The sequence below is a fragment of the Brienomyrus brachyistius genome, unplaced genomic scaffold (genome assembly GCF_023856365.1).
Source record: "Brienomyrus brachyistius isolate T26 unplaced genomic scaffold, BBRACH_0.4 scaffold173, whole genome shotgun sequence".
Classification (NCBI taxonomy): Eukaryota; Metazoa; Chordata; class Actinopteri; order Osteoglossiformes; family Mormyridae; genus Brienomyrus; species Brienomyrus brachyistius.
Window position 1 is genome coordinate 63,294 of NW_026042448.1, and position 16,384 is coordinate 79,677.

General features: G+C 44.6%; 1 non-coding gene across 1 annotated transcript; it reads left to right on the forward strand.

Moving 5' to 3' along the window:
- Positions 1-521: 521 nt before the first annotated feature.
- On the forward strand, positions 522-593 carry trnad-guc (transfer RNA aspartic acid (anticodon GUC)). Its single transcript has one exon. It is a non-coding gene; the product is annotated as a tRNA-Asp (tRNA).
- Positions 594-16,384: the final 15,791 nt, after the last annotated feature.

Here is a 16,384-nt window from a genome sequence, read left to right on the forward strand (position 1 = left end):
TTACAGCATCTCGATCTCCGGCGTTTGTGAAGTTGGGATTGATGCTGTCCTGTGTTTTTTTTTTCCTTCCACACTTAAGCTCTGCTTGTTACTGCCCCATAGCGGAGCGCAAGTGAAACGGACTACCGGAGATTTGCACTGTTTTTCTGTTAGTGTGTATAATCAAAATATGACTCAGTTTGGCCAGTTAGAAAAATATGATAATAGAAAAGTATTCTTTTCCTCTCACTTTTTTTTCTTGATTTAATTACCGACTTCACGTACTTACACTGTGTCCCGTTGCACGATGTAATATTGCGAAACTATGATTTTGTTGCAGTGTTTTGTAAAGGAATTTTCCGTTTAATCATCGTCTTAGTATAAAGCTATATGGTTGTTCTGGTATCAGTGGACGTACATTATGTATTTTTTCTTCTCTTGAGCACCATGGTCATGACATGAAGCTCAGTCATTGATTACTCGCAAATGTTAGTAGTCATCCGCTGTTTATCTTGAAGATGTAAAAGTAGTGCGCGTACATCTCCTCGTTAGTATAGTGGTGAGTATCCCCGCCTGTCACGCGGGAGACCGGGGTTCGATTCCCCGACGGGGAGAGTCTGCATCTTTTTGCCTCGGTCTCAAAAGGCACCAAGCTAGAACCGGCCCCGTGTTAGTGGAAACGGGGCTTGTGACTTGTACTCATGCATAATATTCTGCGGGTCGCTCAGCAGCGCAGCATATGAAACTAGACTCGGATTGTAAGTGTGTGGTTTTGATAATTGATGTATGGATGGATGGATCCTTAATAAGAGATATAAACAATAAGGTCCAGTCGCCAACTAATCATGTAAAATACGTCATAAACTCATGGTTGTTAAACCCAGAATAAAAATGAAGACGTATAACTAGGAAAGTCAACTTGCACATTTCAATTTTGGTTCGATATAATCACGTTGTCCTTAACCCTCCAGTGCAGGAGGGGACGGTAATGCGCATCGAATGTTTCCGAACCTGTGTGTGATACAACCGAGGAAGAGCCGATGACTTCGGGGGAGGAGGGGCAGGCGACTCGGAAGAAAAAGCAGCAGAACCCAATGCAGCCTGTAGCCCATTCAAAGGCCTACTGTTGGACCTCTGCTTATTTTGCAATACGTCTTTAGTACGGACTGAAAAATGTCCGATTTCGATGAGTTTGAGAAGCAGTTAAGCGAAAATCGGCAAGGTAAGTTTGGCTTTGAAGATCGGTGTATGCTCCCTGTTTTAGGGTAATAAAGTGGCCGGCGTGTCCTAGCGCCGAGGATGGTGCGGAGGGCACTTCTGCTGGTTCCGAAAAGAAAAGCGCGGCTGGGAAATCGGTGCCTTTTATCCGAGCGCTCGCCGATTCTGAAACCTGCCCGATTCTTCTTCTCCCAGCTGCCGCAGGATCCCCGAAAACTGACCGCTTTGGTAAATCAGTGACATTCTTTGCTTGGCATTGTTATAGAGATCGCTAGGCCTGCATCCATCAGTGCCCGGCGTACATAACATGGACATTTCAATGAAACGTTATTGGGGTGCACTCGATGTGAAAGCCTGCGGTTTTATTTATTTAATTATTTACCATTATACACTTGGATCATAAATTGCGACCCGCGTATTTTCATTCGCAGTAACACACTATGCATGGATGTTTGTTGCAAGCGTTATATTTTCAAGATCACGTTTAAAGTTTTATGCAAATAAAAACGACCGCGACCACTTGATTTAAAGTCCGCACTTAATAACAGTGTTAGTTACTTGGTTTTTAAATACTACGACGAGTTTTCTATATAATGATATGATTTTGTCTCTTTCCGATGCACAATAGCCTTTCCCTTGGGTCCGAAATGCTGGCCCTGTCATCCGTACAGAATAAGTCTTTCTCACACGATCGCCGTTTCTTCATGATGTATAGACTCTAAAAATCAGCCGCGTTCCCTGGAATCATAACAACTGCTTTTAGGTCGTTATTGCAAAGTCTTGCACCTGTATCTACCTTTACAGCGGATAGCAGTAACTAACAATGATGTACAGTTATATAACAATACACATATAACTTCATTAAAGTGCAGAGAATCCAGTAAACTGAATAAACTTAAGCCATACTAACGCAACTGAAATATACAACATGCGTTACAACGGAGTCGAAAGTAGGATTGATTTATGTACCTATCAAATGGCAATCTTGTCATATCAGCTCCTTATCACTAAATCACTAAAATGTCATTCGAAACGACCTGATTCGGCTAGACGAGCACTAAGTGCCGCCGTGTTTGATAAACTAGCAGTTCCAGTCATTCATATCTGCGCTCTGACTATGCCTGCGATTGCGGTAATTGGTTATTACCGATTTACGTAAGATGCATTGGCCGCTCCGTGTCTGTACTTTTGCAGCGGTGCATTACCGTAACGCTGTTATAACTGATGCATGAAGCTGATTCCTCGAGCAGCACCTGCGTTTAAATGCTTCACTGAAAACTGCACCTTCAGGGATTTATTTAAGCTTCTATATGAAGGACCTGCTGGGATAGAAAGGTGATATTTTATTGCTAGTTTAATAAAGTGCTGTCTGTCAGATTGAAACGATATTAATTACCCATCCATCGTCCAACCAGTTATCTTAGTCAGGCTCCCCTGGAGCCTATTCCAGGCAAATTCCCCATACAGAGAGCAGAGGCAAAATTCAGGCCTCCAGACTCGGAGGCGTGAGGCAACTGTACTCACCACTGTGCTCCTATATCATTAATTAGTCTGGTTATGTTTTTATTGTTTCACAACAGACTGACATTCAAGGGGATGTCCTTGTGCCCTTGAAATTATTAGCCATTGAGAGATGGGTGTGTTTGTTTCAGGAGGGTGTGATTGAATATGTGAATTGAATGGAGGTGCTTCATTCTGGTGAGGAAACTGGGGAGTTAGACCCCGTACCACATCTTGGTCTCCGTAAGTGACTTTTAAGGCATAGCGCTGGGTCAGTCAGCATCCAGCACCCCAGGGAAGTTGGTAATATGATTACTCTGTGACTCATGGGCTTCAAACCCACAACCATCCGGACACACATTCATAATCCCTCTGAGTTACACATCTTGGATTTATCGAAATGGATGGTAGGGGGGCAGTCATGTCGCTCCGCCCACCGTCTCACTGGTACCACGGTGTCGTCCCCCAGAGCGGGAGAAGGAGCGACACAAGAAGCGTAGCCGCAGCCGGTCTCTGAGCCGTGGCGAGAAGCACCGCCGCTGGAGCAAGGACTCCAGGGGGCGGAGTCACGAGAAGCGCAGCAGCAGCCGCGACCGCAAGGGTCGTGACCGACGGAGCAGCTCACGCGAGCACAAGAAGCACAGGTACCCCCCCTCACGGTCCCGGTTACAGGCACTGAAGCTGATATCTAGCATGGTTTGAGGCCTCTTAACAAGTTTCTTTCACAATCAACCAATTGGTTTCTTCGTGGTGGGAAGGGGGACTGTACCCATATTAAATTTTAACTGGCGTTTATAAGTAGCCCCCGCCATAGCGATGGGACCTCAAAGCCAGCCTAAAAAGTGGCGCATGGTCACACCCTCATGACCTTAAACTGCCTGCGATCCAAAGTTAAATGTAAACATTCTGCCATCTGTTTGTTTTTGCCAGATTCTGAGTGTTTACACTGTATTGTTTGGGGAAAACAACCTTCTGTTTTGTGTTTGGGCAGCTACTCTCCTCGGAGAAGCCGTAAGAAAAGGACATACAAGTACTGGGATGTTCCCCCTCCGGGATTCGAGCACATCACCCCCATGCAGTACAAGGCAATGCAAGGTTTGGATGCGACGCTTCCATGTGTGCTAGTTCAGTATTGCAAGGTTATGGTATATTGGTTGCAATGAAAGCATTTATTCTGGAGTGCCCTCCTCCCCCCTGCTGGTCAAAGAGGGAATAACACTTGGGATGATTTCAGACAGTGTGAAGAGAGCTTAAACCTAGGGGTTAGAAGCAAATGAAGGCGACGATCCGGATGTTCTGGCCGTCCCTGGTTGGGGTCTTGAAGCCCTTTCTCCTCCCCACAGCTGCAGGGCAGATCCCCACGATAGCTTTACTGGCAACATCCACCACCAGCGGCGTGGCAGTGACGCCCACCCAGGTGCCGATGGTCGGCAGCCAGATGACCCGGCAGGCCAGGCGGCTTTATGTCGGCAACATCCCCTTCGGCCTGACGGAGGTGAGTCCAGGCAAAGTCCCGCGTTGCCTTCTGTCATGCATACTGGTGTCATGTGTAGCTCAGTGAGTTAGGACACTGAGCCGGTCACAAGAAGGTTGTTGGTTCAAATCCCTTGGGCAGCAGAGTGATTTCACCATTGGGCCCCCGAGCGCAGCCCTTAAGCACTATTTGCTCTAGGAACTGTCTGGTCCTGCTTCTTCAATGAAATGTATGTTGCTTTGGATGAAAGTGTCCGCAAAATAAATAGATAAATGTACTAGACTTGTCAGTCATTTTTTTTCTCGTTTGCCTGTTTTGATGTCTTCAGACGTCTGCCTGTCTTCATTCAGTGTGTCTGCCTGTCTTTTTAGGAGGCCATGGCGGATTTCTTCAATACCCAGATGCGATTGGCTGGCTTATGTCAAGGTCCCACCAATCCCGTCCTCGCTGTTCAGATAAACCAGGACAAGAACTTTGCCTTCCTTGAAGTAAGAGTCTTTCCTGCCTAATGGCTGCTGTGTCCAGGCGGAGACCGCAGCCTTCCCTGATTAACGACGTTCTTCGTTCTGCCCTAGTTTCGGTCCGTGGATGAGACCACGCAGGCAATGGCCTTCGACGGCATCATTTTCCAGGGTCAGTCGTTAAAAATCAGGCGGCCCCACGACTATCGCCCCCTGCCTGGCATCTCAGAGCAGCCCGCCTTCCACGTACCAGGTCCGTTTTGCTTGTCGCCGTCATAACCTTAATCTTTATTTACCTTTGAAGAGCCGATCGGCAAGGCCAGTTTTTTGTACTCGTTACGGACTGACTGTCCTTCGCAAGCTGCGGATGTCTTGTCATATAAAGAGGGAGACTTTCACTTTTATTTACTTAATGTTGTAAATATTTAGCAGACAGTTTTATCCAAAGTGAAGAATGTTTTTTTTTTTTTTTTTTTTGAGAAATCAGGGTCAGCCTGTCCCTAGAGCAAACTCGCCGGCCCAGTGGTGTGATCACCAGTGATGTGAACCAGTGATCTTCTGATGATAACGCTGGCATCCTAACCAGCTGAGCCACACACACACACACACAGCTCAGTCACTCACTTCTTACTGTTAACATAGGGGTGTTGTGTGGCTCTGTGATGTTTGCCCATGAAAAGAAGGTTGCTGGTTGGCAGGGTTGGCAGAGTGATTTCACCACTGGGCCCTTGAGCAAGGACCCTAACCCCCAAATTGTTCTAGGGTTGCTGGCTCCTATTCTAGTTAAAAATTCTGGACACACCTACTGAAAATGACTTGTTTTTCAGCAAGATAATGACCCAAAGCCCACCTTGAAGGTTATGCAAGTAGCTTATTACCTTGTGAACTAGGAAAGAGATGGTCCCCACAGCCCCCCAACCTAAACTCTATAGAGCTGGTTTGGGATCAGTTGGATGAGAGTAAGAGTAAGGTAGCCAGCTTGCGCGCAGAACTTGTGGAAACTCGAGGACTGTTGGAGAAACGGTCCAGGTGGGTACATATGTTAGCTGGTTGAGTCCGCAATGCTGTCATCGAAGCCAATGGCTCCTATTTTGAAGAGACAAAAATTTTGTCTTTGCAGTACTTCATATGCATAACTTCCATGCCCAAAGGCCTTTTACTATAAGGTGAATAACAGCTAATAATAATATTGTGTATCTGGAATGAATTGTAGATCTTTAAGTCCATCTCATGAAAAATGGGAGCAAAAACAAAAGTGTTGCGTTTATATTTTTGTTCAGTGTATGTATATGTATACATATAGTTTTTTTTGTGTTTGTGAAAACGGGTCTTTAATCGGGGAAACGGAGCGGGTAGAGCAGGACGGAACGCAGGCATTGACAAACTACAATGACGGACAGGGCAAACAGGTAAGACCAGGACTTAAAATAGGTCATGACTAATCAAAGTAATCGGGCAAAGCAGGAGACGATCAGGGAAGCACACGTGGGTAATCAGGGGGCGTGGCACACACGAGGAGCGGACAAGCCGGGCATATATGTATATCTATATAAAACCTCATTAATGAGGGACAGGGAACAGAACGGACAGACAGAACTGGCACAGGGGAAGGAGCCAGGACAAGACTTGACATAAGACAGGAAAGGCAGAGAAACAGATCAGAAAGGGGGACACGGAGGGAACAGGCAGGACAAAAGGACCGGGAGTGAACGAAGGGAACATCGGGGAAAGAGGAGCAGAAGCCAGAGGGACGAGGGACAAAGAGAGGAGGGACAGAGACAGGAGGAACAAAGCGAGGGGGAGCAGAGGCAGGAGGGACAAAGACGGGAGGCCAGGGAGAGAAGGAGGGGGAACCAAGAGGAGCCCGAGGGAGACCCAGCGGGCGACGGGAGGCAGCCGGAAGGGCTGCAGGCGGCCGGGAGGCCGGAGCCGGAGGGGCCGAGGAGACGGGGTGAGGGACAGACGCAGGGACGAAGGAGGGAGTCGGAGGGGAGACCAGGGAAGGGGACGAAGGAGCTGGAAGGGACCCTGGCGAGGGCAAGGAGAGAGGGGGAGCCGCAGCAGACGGCGACGTCCTCCGACACGCCAGAGCGGGAGGACCAGCAGGCGAATGAGGAGCCGCCGTCGGGGGGCCCGCAGGCAACCGATAAGACGCCGGAGGAGGGACCGAGGCAGGGCGACGAGGCCGCGGAGGGGGACCCGCAGACGACAGCCGACCCGGAGGGCCAGGACCCGCAGGTGCCGACCAAGCCCTAGCGCCGGCGAGGGAGGGCGAGCCAGGGGGCTGGGCGGGTGGGACCCCAGCCGTGCGTCTGTGTCCTCTCCCCTTATGGGACACAGACATAAGGACCTGCGGCCGGGGTCGGGCTCGTCGGGGTGAGGGTACCAGAGTCACAGGGGGAGAAGGGACTGGAGTGGGGCCAGGGACTGGAGCTGCAGGCTGCAGAGGGGGCGCCTGCCCGGGAGCTGCAGGCAGGGAAAGCGCCTCGGACGTGGGCGCGGTAGCTGCAGGCAGCGGAGACGGCTGCTCGGGCTCTGGGGCCGCAGGGGGCACTTATTTTATTATATAAAATAAGTGTCACACAACCGGGGTGACATGCCTTGCCTGCTTGTGGGATGAGGAAGACTCAGGGACTGGAAATGGGATTAAAACTGAAGATGTGCTCATTCCTTTGTGTATTTTCCTTCCGTCAGACATGAGGAGTTTGCTGCTATATTTGGCACTAATAGAGATTCTGATGCTGCTATTTTTATTGTCTATTAGTTTGTTATTATTTACAAGTTCTGTTGTGTTTTTGCATTTTTCTCTTCTGGTTAATTAACTGCTGTCTGTTTGCTGTGAAGTATGAGTGTGGTGAGTAAGACTCAGGGACTGGAAGTGGGATTACAACTAAAGATAACATGCTTATTCCTTTTTGTATTGTTTACAAATTTCCTTCCGTCAAACATGAGGAGTTTGCTGCTATATTGTGCACTAACAGAGATTCTGATGCTGCTATTTTTATTGTTTATAAATGTGTTATTGTTTCCAAGTTGAGTATTCAATAAATGCTAAATTGAGAAATTTTGTGTATCGTTTGTTATTATTAGTGTGATATTTTACCATGCAAATAGAGGGGAAAACGTCCAATTATCGGCCAAAAAAAATCAGCAGCATATATCGGCCATCGCCTGACCCTTGACTTGAAAAACCCATATCGGTCGACCTCTAGTAACAGTACATTCTGTCCAATTCATCCATCGAGTTAAGTCACACACCCACTTGAGGGGGCACTCCGGCAGACGTGAGGATGGGGATGTTCTTTCCGCTATAACATCCACTGCAGAAGTACATCTCGCTCCTGTTCACAGGGCTTACTTCAATGATGAAGCAGGGCTGGTTGTCTGGACAAGAAGTTGTCCTGCTGCTGGGTCTCGGTGCCGTTTTTCCACCTAAGCTTGAAGGTGGAAATGTGTTCCAACTTGGTCCCTGGGACTGCAGCATAGCCAAACATCGCGAGCAGCGTCGGCCACACCCACCACCAGAACCATCACACCGTCCTATACACATAAAGAAGAACTAAAACATAGAGTGTTGTGACAATCTATGCGTTAATGTTTGGCAGCATAGGTGATTCATTAAAATTATACCGAAGAATGGAAAATGTGATATTTAGAATATTTTTTGCCATTTAGTAGCTAATTTAAGCACTTACCCAATGCCTCAATTTGTTTTAGGTCAGTAATGTCTGAGCCAAAAGAATGAATGTATGAATTTAATACAATTCACCCACTCCCACCCACACACAAATCTGAAATTCAATTTAAGACACTTCTTAAACATTAGTGCATTAACAAAAAAGGAAAATCTTAAGAGATTCAGTAGGATTTTCTATGTTAGACTTAAGCTAATAGTTCAATAGTTTTTACATATTTCAATATACCAATTTGACTTTAATGTTGAAACAGATGCTAAAACATGGAATAATTTCATAACTAGAGAAACATGTTATTCACAAACACTAGCAAAGGTAGCTTATAGTTAAGCTTACTTAAGTCAGCAAGTCAGGCTACAGTGTGTAAGAATAGTCGTAAACGATAATTTGTCTCAGTCTTACATGACAGAATAAGTAAACAGAAAATATAAAATGGCTGAAACAGCGTCATTAACGCCAGCTACAGTAGAGGCGCAGAAAAGGTGTCATGACTGAAGTATTCCCAAACTCTGGAAGACCGTATGCGAGCCTTTTTTGCCGCGTGTTTCTCCAGAGGCTCCGGAGCTCCGCTGGTTGACACAGCCATGTTGGTTCATGTGCAGGGGGACGAGCGGCAAATTTCTTTTTTGCAGGGTGGTAGGTGATGTCTCATTAATATTTATTAATTTACTTACAAAATGGTGCGGCACTGCATCCAAGCCTGCGGCACTCAGAGTCACAAATACAGTGGAAACCATTTGTAGTAATTACGTCTGTCTGGCTGATTTCCAACTAATTGATATTTGTATATTTATTACATGAATATAAGGTAATATAAGGTAATAGAAGAGGTATTTAATGGTTTTCCATCTGAGGAATTTGCAAAAAACTGCAGTGCATGATGGGTCGGACCTAAAGGCTGCCTTAACGTCCTCATCTGTATGACGACATACATCAAGACTAGGAAGGTGCATAATGTTCATGTCTGGTTGCGTTTGTTGGTCCAGAAAGTAATTCAATTTCGCCATGTAGGTTACGTTCTTAAAAACTGCTTGGATATAGCCCGATTATATGCTGTGGGCCTTTTAATTTCTTTGTTTACCAGGTAGGCTACCTTCTTTAAACTGCGTTTTGTTAGACTACATATTTAGGGAGGTCTTTATAAATTTATAGTAGTCTTCATAAATATGTACATAGTTTAGCCTAACCCAGCCACTTAAGGGAGAAAGCCAGCTCAACTAGGTGTCGGTCCCAAGCCCGGATTAATGGGGAGGGTTGGCGTCAAGAAATAAAGAGACTGTATCTTCACTGCATGACTGATGTCAAAATGTGTGAAATATGTGGTTGTATTAATAAATGCATTAAAGTAGGTTAATGATTCTGTGCTGTCTAAATTGTATAGAAAATTTCTACGTATAGCCAAACAAATCTCCTCCTGTTTGAAAAGGCATAGAAAAAGCAATTTAGCCACTAAAACTTTACAGTTTTTGTGAGGGACAGTCGAATTCTCTCGTTTCTCTCGTCAAGTTTTTTTGTGATCCTGCACCTACACTTTGCCGGCCCCAGGAGGATGGGCTCCCCCTTTGAGTTTGGTCCCTCCCAAGGTTTCTTCCTTCTTGGGAGTTTTTCCATGCTATCGGCGCCTATGGCTTACTCACTGGGGGCTTTGGGTGGGCATGATATAAAGCAAAGCATTTTCCCTCCCAGTTTCCTCCTCTGGTCCACATTGCAGGACCATCAGCCATCAGAAACAGCCAGACGGTCTCCTTCAGCTTCTTTAGTGTCCTTGGAAGCCAAGGCAGTTTTAGGTCTGAGAAGAGGTTTATCAGAAGGACACATATTACGTCGTTTGTCCTGAAATGTAACATGGGGAGGAAAAGTTAAGCGGTTTAGTCAGATTGGAGTCGTTTATTCAGCAGTGGCAGCGCCAGTGACTTAATGCTACAGGTGCTATAGGGGAGTGAGATTATTTAGACCGGGTGCTTTAGCTTTTCAGCTTATGTAGATGGTGTATAGAAGCACACAGCACGATAAGCTACAGCATGGATAAAATAGGATAAAATATGAAATTCTAACGTCTAGCTCACAGAGCCTCTATGTGTACTTTGAAGAAAAAATACACTACAAGTATGCTGTAAAAACCGCAAAAATGTCTTACACAATATACAGATTTTACAGATAGTTAAAGAAAAAATGAAACCAATATTTTGGGGGTGCTGTGGGGGTACTATGGTCATTGGAGGAGGAGCTAGAGCCCCCCCCCCCAAGCTTTTCCTTGGTGCTGCCACTGTTGTTCAGATTAAAAGTAACATTGTCATTAATAAACAGTACTCTGATCAAATTTTTGCATGTACAAACACAATCAAAGTTTAACCACATGTTTAGACACAATTCACACACCTGTTACATTTCCATAATGCTAAGACTCTCTACACTTACTTCATCCACTTTCTTGTTTGGTACACAGTCATTTGATGGATGTGTAAGATCATTACCAGACCGTCTGCTGCAAACTCTACAGTTAATGAATGGCTGCAAAAACACACAGACACACAAAAACAGTATTTAAAGAGTGGTGGGCAATAAATACAGTGAGAGAAGGTGTAGTAAAGATATATCTAATGATTTAAGGCAGAGCTGCTGGAGTGCAGGGTTTAATGACACAGAACAATTTTAGAGGAAAGAGCTTCCAAAGCAGGGTCACCATAAGGCTATATTATACAAAGCAAGTTCATCTAAAAGTATGAACAACAAATCCCGTTTAACTGAACACTGCTCTGTATTAAAATACTGTCCTCCGATCAAGCTAAGTGGTCCTGTAGTTCACTATTTAAAGAGGTAAATTTAAAGGGTAATTCACACTGCACATCTACCCTGCTCTGACCAGGTTTAATTACTGGCTTTCTAATTAAAACAAGAGTTAAGTCCTGCCCTTTCACCACAAAACACCACACTGCCATTTAAGGCTGATTTCAACAATGAGTTTTAGTTAACCTGGCTCGATTGAGTTAACTCTGGGTATGTAAAACCCGCTTTGTAGTACAGCCCACAGGTCTTTAAATAAGGCCAGCTAGGGTTCATAGCTCGAAGCATAATCTACAGGTCACCCCTCAGATGATTAGCATTTGCTTCTGCCTGGTAATCCAGCCTTTAAGCCTGTAAACCTACTAAAATTTGAGAATAAGGTGAAGGAACTGGCTCTTTGAGGCCACCTATGTATTTGTTACTTTATTGTTGGCTAACTTTCCCCCGCAGGGCATCAAAAAAGTTAACATGAACCTAAATTAATTTGCTAACTGATATGTCCAATGCTCACAGTCACAGTGACTCTTTACTTACCCTCTTGTCCATGAAAATACAGTCAGCCCGATGGTCTGTTGCAGTTGACTTTGGACATTTTGTTGCTCTCAAGAGAATCTCAATGTCAATGTATTCACTGCTGATCTAAATCACATAAACACGTTATATACAAAATTGCCTACAACTGTTTTAAAGGCAATATAACAAACAATAATCACCCAAAAAATGGCAAACTGTCACAGACTTGACTGCAGCAGATTCAGAGAGAAACTGTGAGAAGGTAAAATTGACCAGGGCTGAGATATACAACCATCACTTTCATTGTGAAGAGACATTAAGCATCATATGCATTGAAATTAAAACATCAAAATCAATGTGATACTCATTAGTTCAGCTTGCAGATGATGAAAGTTTCACACTTTTGTAAACACTTTCTCAGCAGTTACCTTCGGACGGCCCTGGATGTTATAGAAATTCATGTGCTGACGGGTTCCTTGATGAGCATTTTCGACTGCGAGTTTAATGGCCGTCTTGTGAGTGCAGGGAGACTGTGGTAATCTTGCTGGGCCTCTGTGGAGATAAGCAGAGCTCCATAAGCCAAAACCAGAAGCAGCAGGCGGGTCATCTTCCTCTCAGCTTTGAAGGGAGAAGCAGGACTGAGGACACTGATCTGTGGTCCCCTTATCCAGCACGTCCAGGGGCGTGTCCTTCACTCGAAACAAACAGACCTTTGAACAACATTGGAAAACTCTTCAGGATGAATTGAGGCAGGTGGTCAAGTGGGTTTATTGTTATTTCAGCAATATACACAGTACACAGTGAAAGGAAACATTGTTCCTCCTGGACCACGGTGCAACACAAAGAAGAAAAACAGAAACAACACAAGATGACACAAGTGCGGGCAAGATAGAACTATACAGAGTGAAAGGAGCACAAACAGAGGGAGAAAGTGCAAGATAAACACAAGAGCAACAATACAATACTACAGGACAAGACAGCGCAGTCAAGAACACAGAGTGCAGCCAGAGCTAACCTGAATAGGGGCATCAAGGTTGCCAGGCAGGCAGAGAAACAGAAAATAGAGGTCTACTTCACATACAACAACCCACAGTGGGTGTGGCAGGGAATACAACACATTACAAGCTTCAAAGGCAACAACACCGTCACTGTTAACAGCAACGCCCTTTTAGCAAAGGAGCTAAACAGCTTCTTTGCTCGTCTGGAGGAACACAGAGCAGACATAGCCACACTGCCCCCTCCCCCAATCTCCAGCACTCACAGACTCCCTCTGCAGGAACACCACGCGAGAAGGCACATTGCATCTCTAGGTGTGTGGAGTTTAAGACAAGGCAAGTGATGCTACGATAATATAATTCCTTGGTAAGACCCCACCTAGAATATTGTGTGCGGGTTTGGTTACCATACCTTAAGAAGGACATTGCTGCCTTGGAAAAGGTGCAACGTAGGGCAACGAGAATGATTCCTGGTCTTAGAGGAATGTCTAATGAGGAGAGGTTAGCTGAGCTGAATCTGTTTAGCCTCGAGCAAAGGAGACTAAGGGGGGACATAATCCAGGTGTTTAAGATTCTAACAGGTCTGGATGCTGTTCAGCCAAATGGCTATTTCAATGTTAGTTTAAATACCAGAACTCGTGGCCATAAGTGGAAATTAGCTGGAGAACATTTTAAAACGAATTTGATGAAGCATTTCTGTACACAGCGTGTAGTTAGAGTATGGAATAGTCTTCCTGTTATTGTAACACAAGCTAAAACCCTGGGTTCTTTTAAATCAGAGCTAGATAAGATTTTTGAGCTATTAGCTAAGTTCTCCTCAAAGGAGCTTGATGGGCCGAATGGCCTCCTCTCATTTGTAAATCTCTTTGGTTCTTATGAGTCAGCTTACAGAGATGAGGTCCAGAAACTGATAGGTTGGAGTTCAGCAAACAATTTGGCACTAAACAGCACAAAGACAAAGGAATCACTGACTTCAGGAAGGATGGAGGCGACACTGGCCTGCCTAGATGGATGGATGGATGTTTTTATTGACATTGTAAGTACAATGAGATTTAGTTTGGAACGCGCCAGCAGCTACACAGTATATTTACAATTATATAGATTGTGAGGCATAAAATAAGGTGTGAGTAATATAACATAACGACATAATATAAGTAATCATTAATTAATCATTACAGATGGTATGAGGTGTGAACCGCTAGGCTGCTATGGCATGTTTGGTATCAAACCGATGGAAAATCACTCCAGTTTCCAAATCTGGTCAGTGGTTACCACGAAAGTGAATATATCAAAAGTTACACCAGCCTAACGAAAATCATCAATACAAGGGAAATCACTCTGGTCATAAATCTCAAAAGGACTGATACAGACCCCCTTCCGAAAGCCCGCCAAATGGATGGTCAGCCATTGGTCCAGGAGTCGAATTCCTGGTCACTCCTATTCACGAACTTTACACTATAAAACCTGGCACCTCAGAACAAAGCCAGGAGAGGAGAAACAGAAGGGAGGAGAAAACAAAAGACCATCAGCACGAAGAGAGGCAGAGAACATCAGCCCAAGAGAAGAGAAGCCCACAAGAAGCCCTCCTGAAGCCTATCAGTGAAGACCCAGCTGGACAGAGAACTGCAACCAAGCCCAAGCTTCACCAGGAGAGGGAATCAGAGGGGCTCCACTCCAACAACCGCTGCAAACACCGCGCCTCCCTGAGTGCCATCACCCATCAGCTCATCAGCCTCCGCAACCAACTGCCAAGACCCCCCCCCCCCCACTCTGCAACCAAGTAAACAAACTTCCTTTCATTTATAACAACCTAAACTCCTATTCACCTGCTATATTACTTTAGGACAGTATTTCCAGAAATTGCTTGCTTTGCAGAACAGTATTTTCCCTTTTAAGGTTACTCATTTTAAATCTGGTCATTGCATTTTCATGATTACATTGTTTGTGTCCACTCCGTTATTTCGTGTTTATTGTTTGTTAGGTGTAATGTCTGTCTTATGTTAGTTATAGGAATAAATGCATGTCTTTTACACAACTTCAGCCTCCGTTCATTGAGTGCTCACAAGAATCCCTGCCTGTGCGATCTACGCTCTGAAACCTCAAATTCGCCTGAAATATCGCGAGACTCTCTCTCATTGGCCGTGAGGGGAGCTTCGCTACCGATCGTTTACATTACCTGGTGACGCAGCTCGTTGGACAAGCCTTCTATTCTAACCCAGGTTATTACGTGATACTGGTTATTAATGAGTTCCATTTAAGTCACACATTAACAGACTCACGGTGTTTCGCAATTGAGTTTGAGCCGACCATTCAGCATAAAAATTGGTTAATAATCACAAGGCACAAGGTTTAAACTTATTCTGAGCACACAATTTAAACTTTTTATGACCGAACGTGCAGTGAAGAAGCGCTACTGTCAACTGGTTGCAAAAGTCGCACTCATGGCAATCTGAAGGCATTTAAGCGGGATCATATGGGCTTATTATAGTTATTTTTATTTCTATTATTAGTAGTTATATTATTTTGTTTTATTTTCGGTGATTTCATTGTAGTTCTTTCGTATTAAACTGCAGTAAACTTTAACCCTATGTCTGACGAGATTCTCAGATGTAGCGCTTTGTTTCCAGGTTCAATTCGGACGAGTGTCTCCGTTTCTATATATCCTGGGAGAGATCTCTCTATTAGCGAACGGGAATACTTGTTATGAGGTTCTAACCTAAATTATGTTGCGCTTGGACATAAGACCGATAGCTTAGTTACCTATCAGGATCATACTCGTATGTGTGTGCCTGCTTTAGACAAAGCAAGTTTAACACAACTTTGCGCTGTGAGCCAAGTGTGTGTCATTTAGAAATTGGGAGTCTCCTGTGCTTGAGACCCGCCGTGGTTAAGCACCATTTGCGACGAGATATAGTGCACTCACAATTTAAATCTGTCGCCGTAACGCGTGCGCCGTCTCGCTTCAGTAATTGTTTTAAGGGGTGATGACGAAGATGACGAATTTACTTTCCTGAAGAGGAGCAGGATGGGTCACGCGTTCTGTAAGATTTGTCTCCCACGGGGAAGGAACGATGTCAGTCGGCATGAAAAATCCAAGTCATTAGTGAATGACAGAGCCGCATGAGTGAACATGAAAAATTAATAGAAAATAAATGACAAATGGTTATTTTATATTTTATATATTTTATATATTTATATTTATATTATATTTTATATAATTTATATTATTTTATATTTCCTGTCTTAAAATGTAAGGGATACACATGGTCATTTCCGTTGTTTCCTGTTTCCTGCGAGAGTGATACTGACTGCTAGCGCGCGAACTTTGAAACCATAGATATCACCTAAATAATAATTCGAGTTAAGTCATTGGGAAAAAGCTTCGCAAGATTAATAATCCTCCAAAATAAATAAATAAAATTTCCCAGACCCCGACGGATTAATCACCTACGCAAGTACCGACCCACGATCTTCGTTCAATTAAGAAGGTGCTTCCAGCCTTACAGCCTCAGTTTACGTAAGTACAACGCCATGTCTACTGTTCCGTGTTCTGAGTGTAATATGTTTAGCTATTCTTCTCCAGTCATTAGCGGTATTTATACATGTGAGAAGTGTCAGTTAGTCGCTAGACTGACGGAGAAGATTGTAGTGTTAGAGGGACGTATCCGGACGTTACATAACATTCAGGAGAATGAGAGTTTTATTGACTCAGTATTAGCGGCTCCGGATATGTCCGCGATAGCCAGTAAGTCTCCCCCTGCTCCG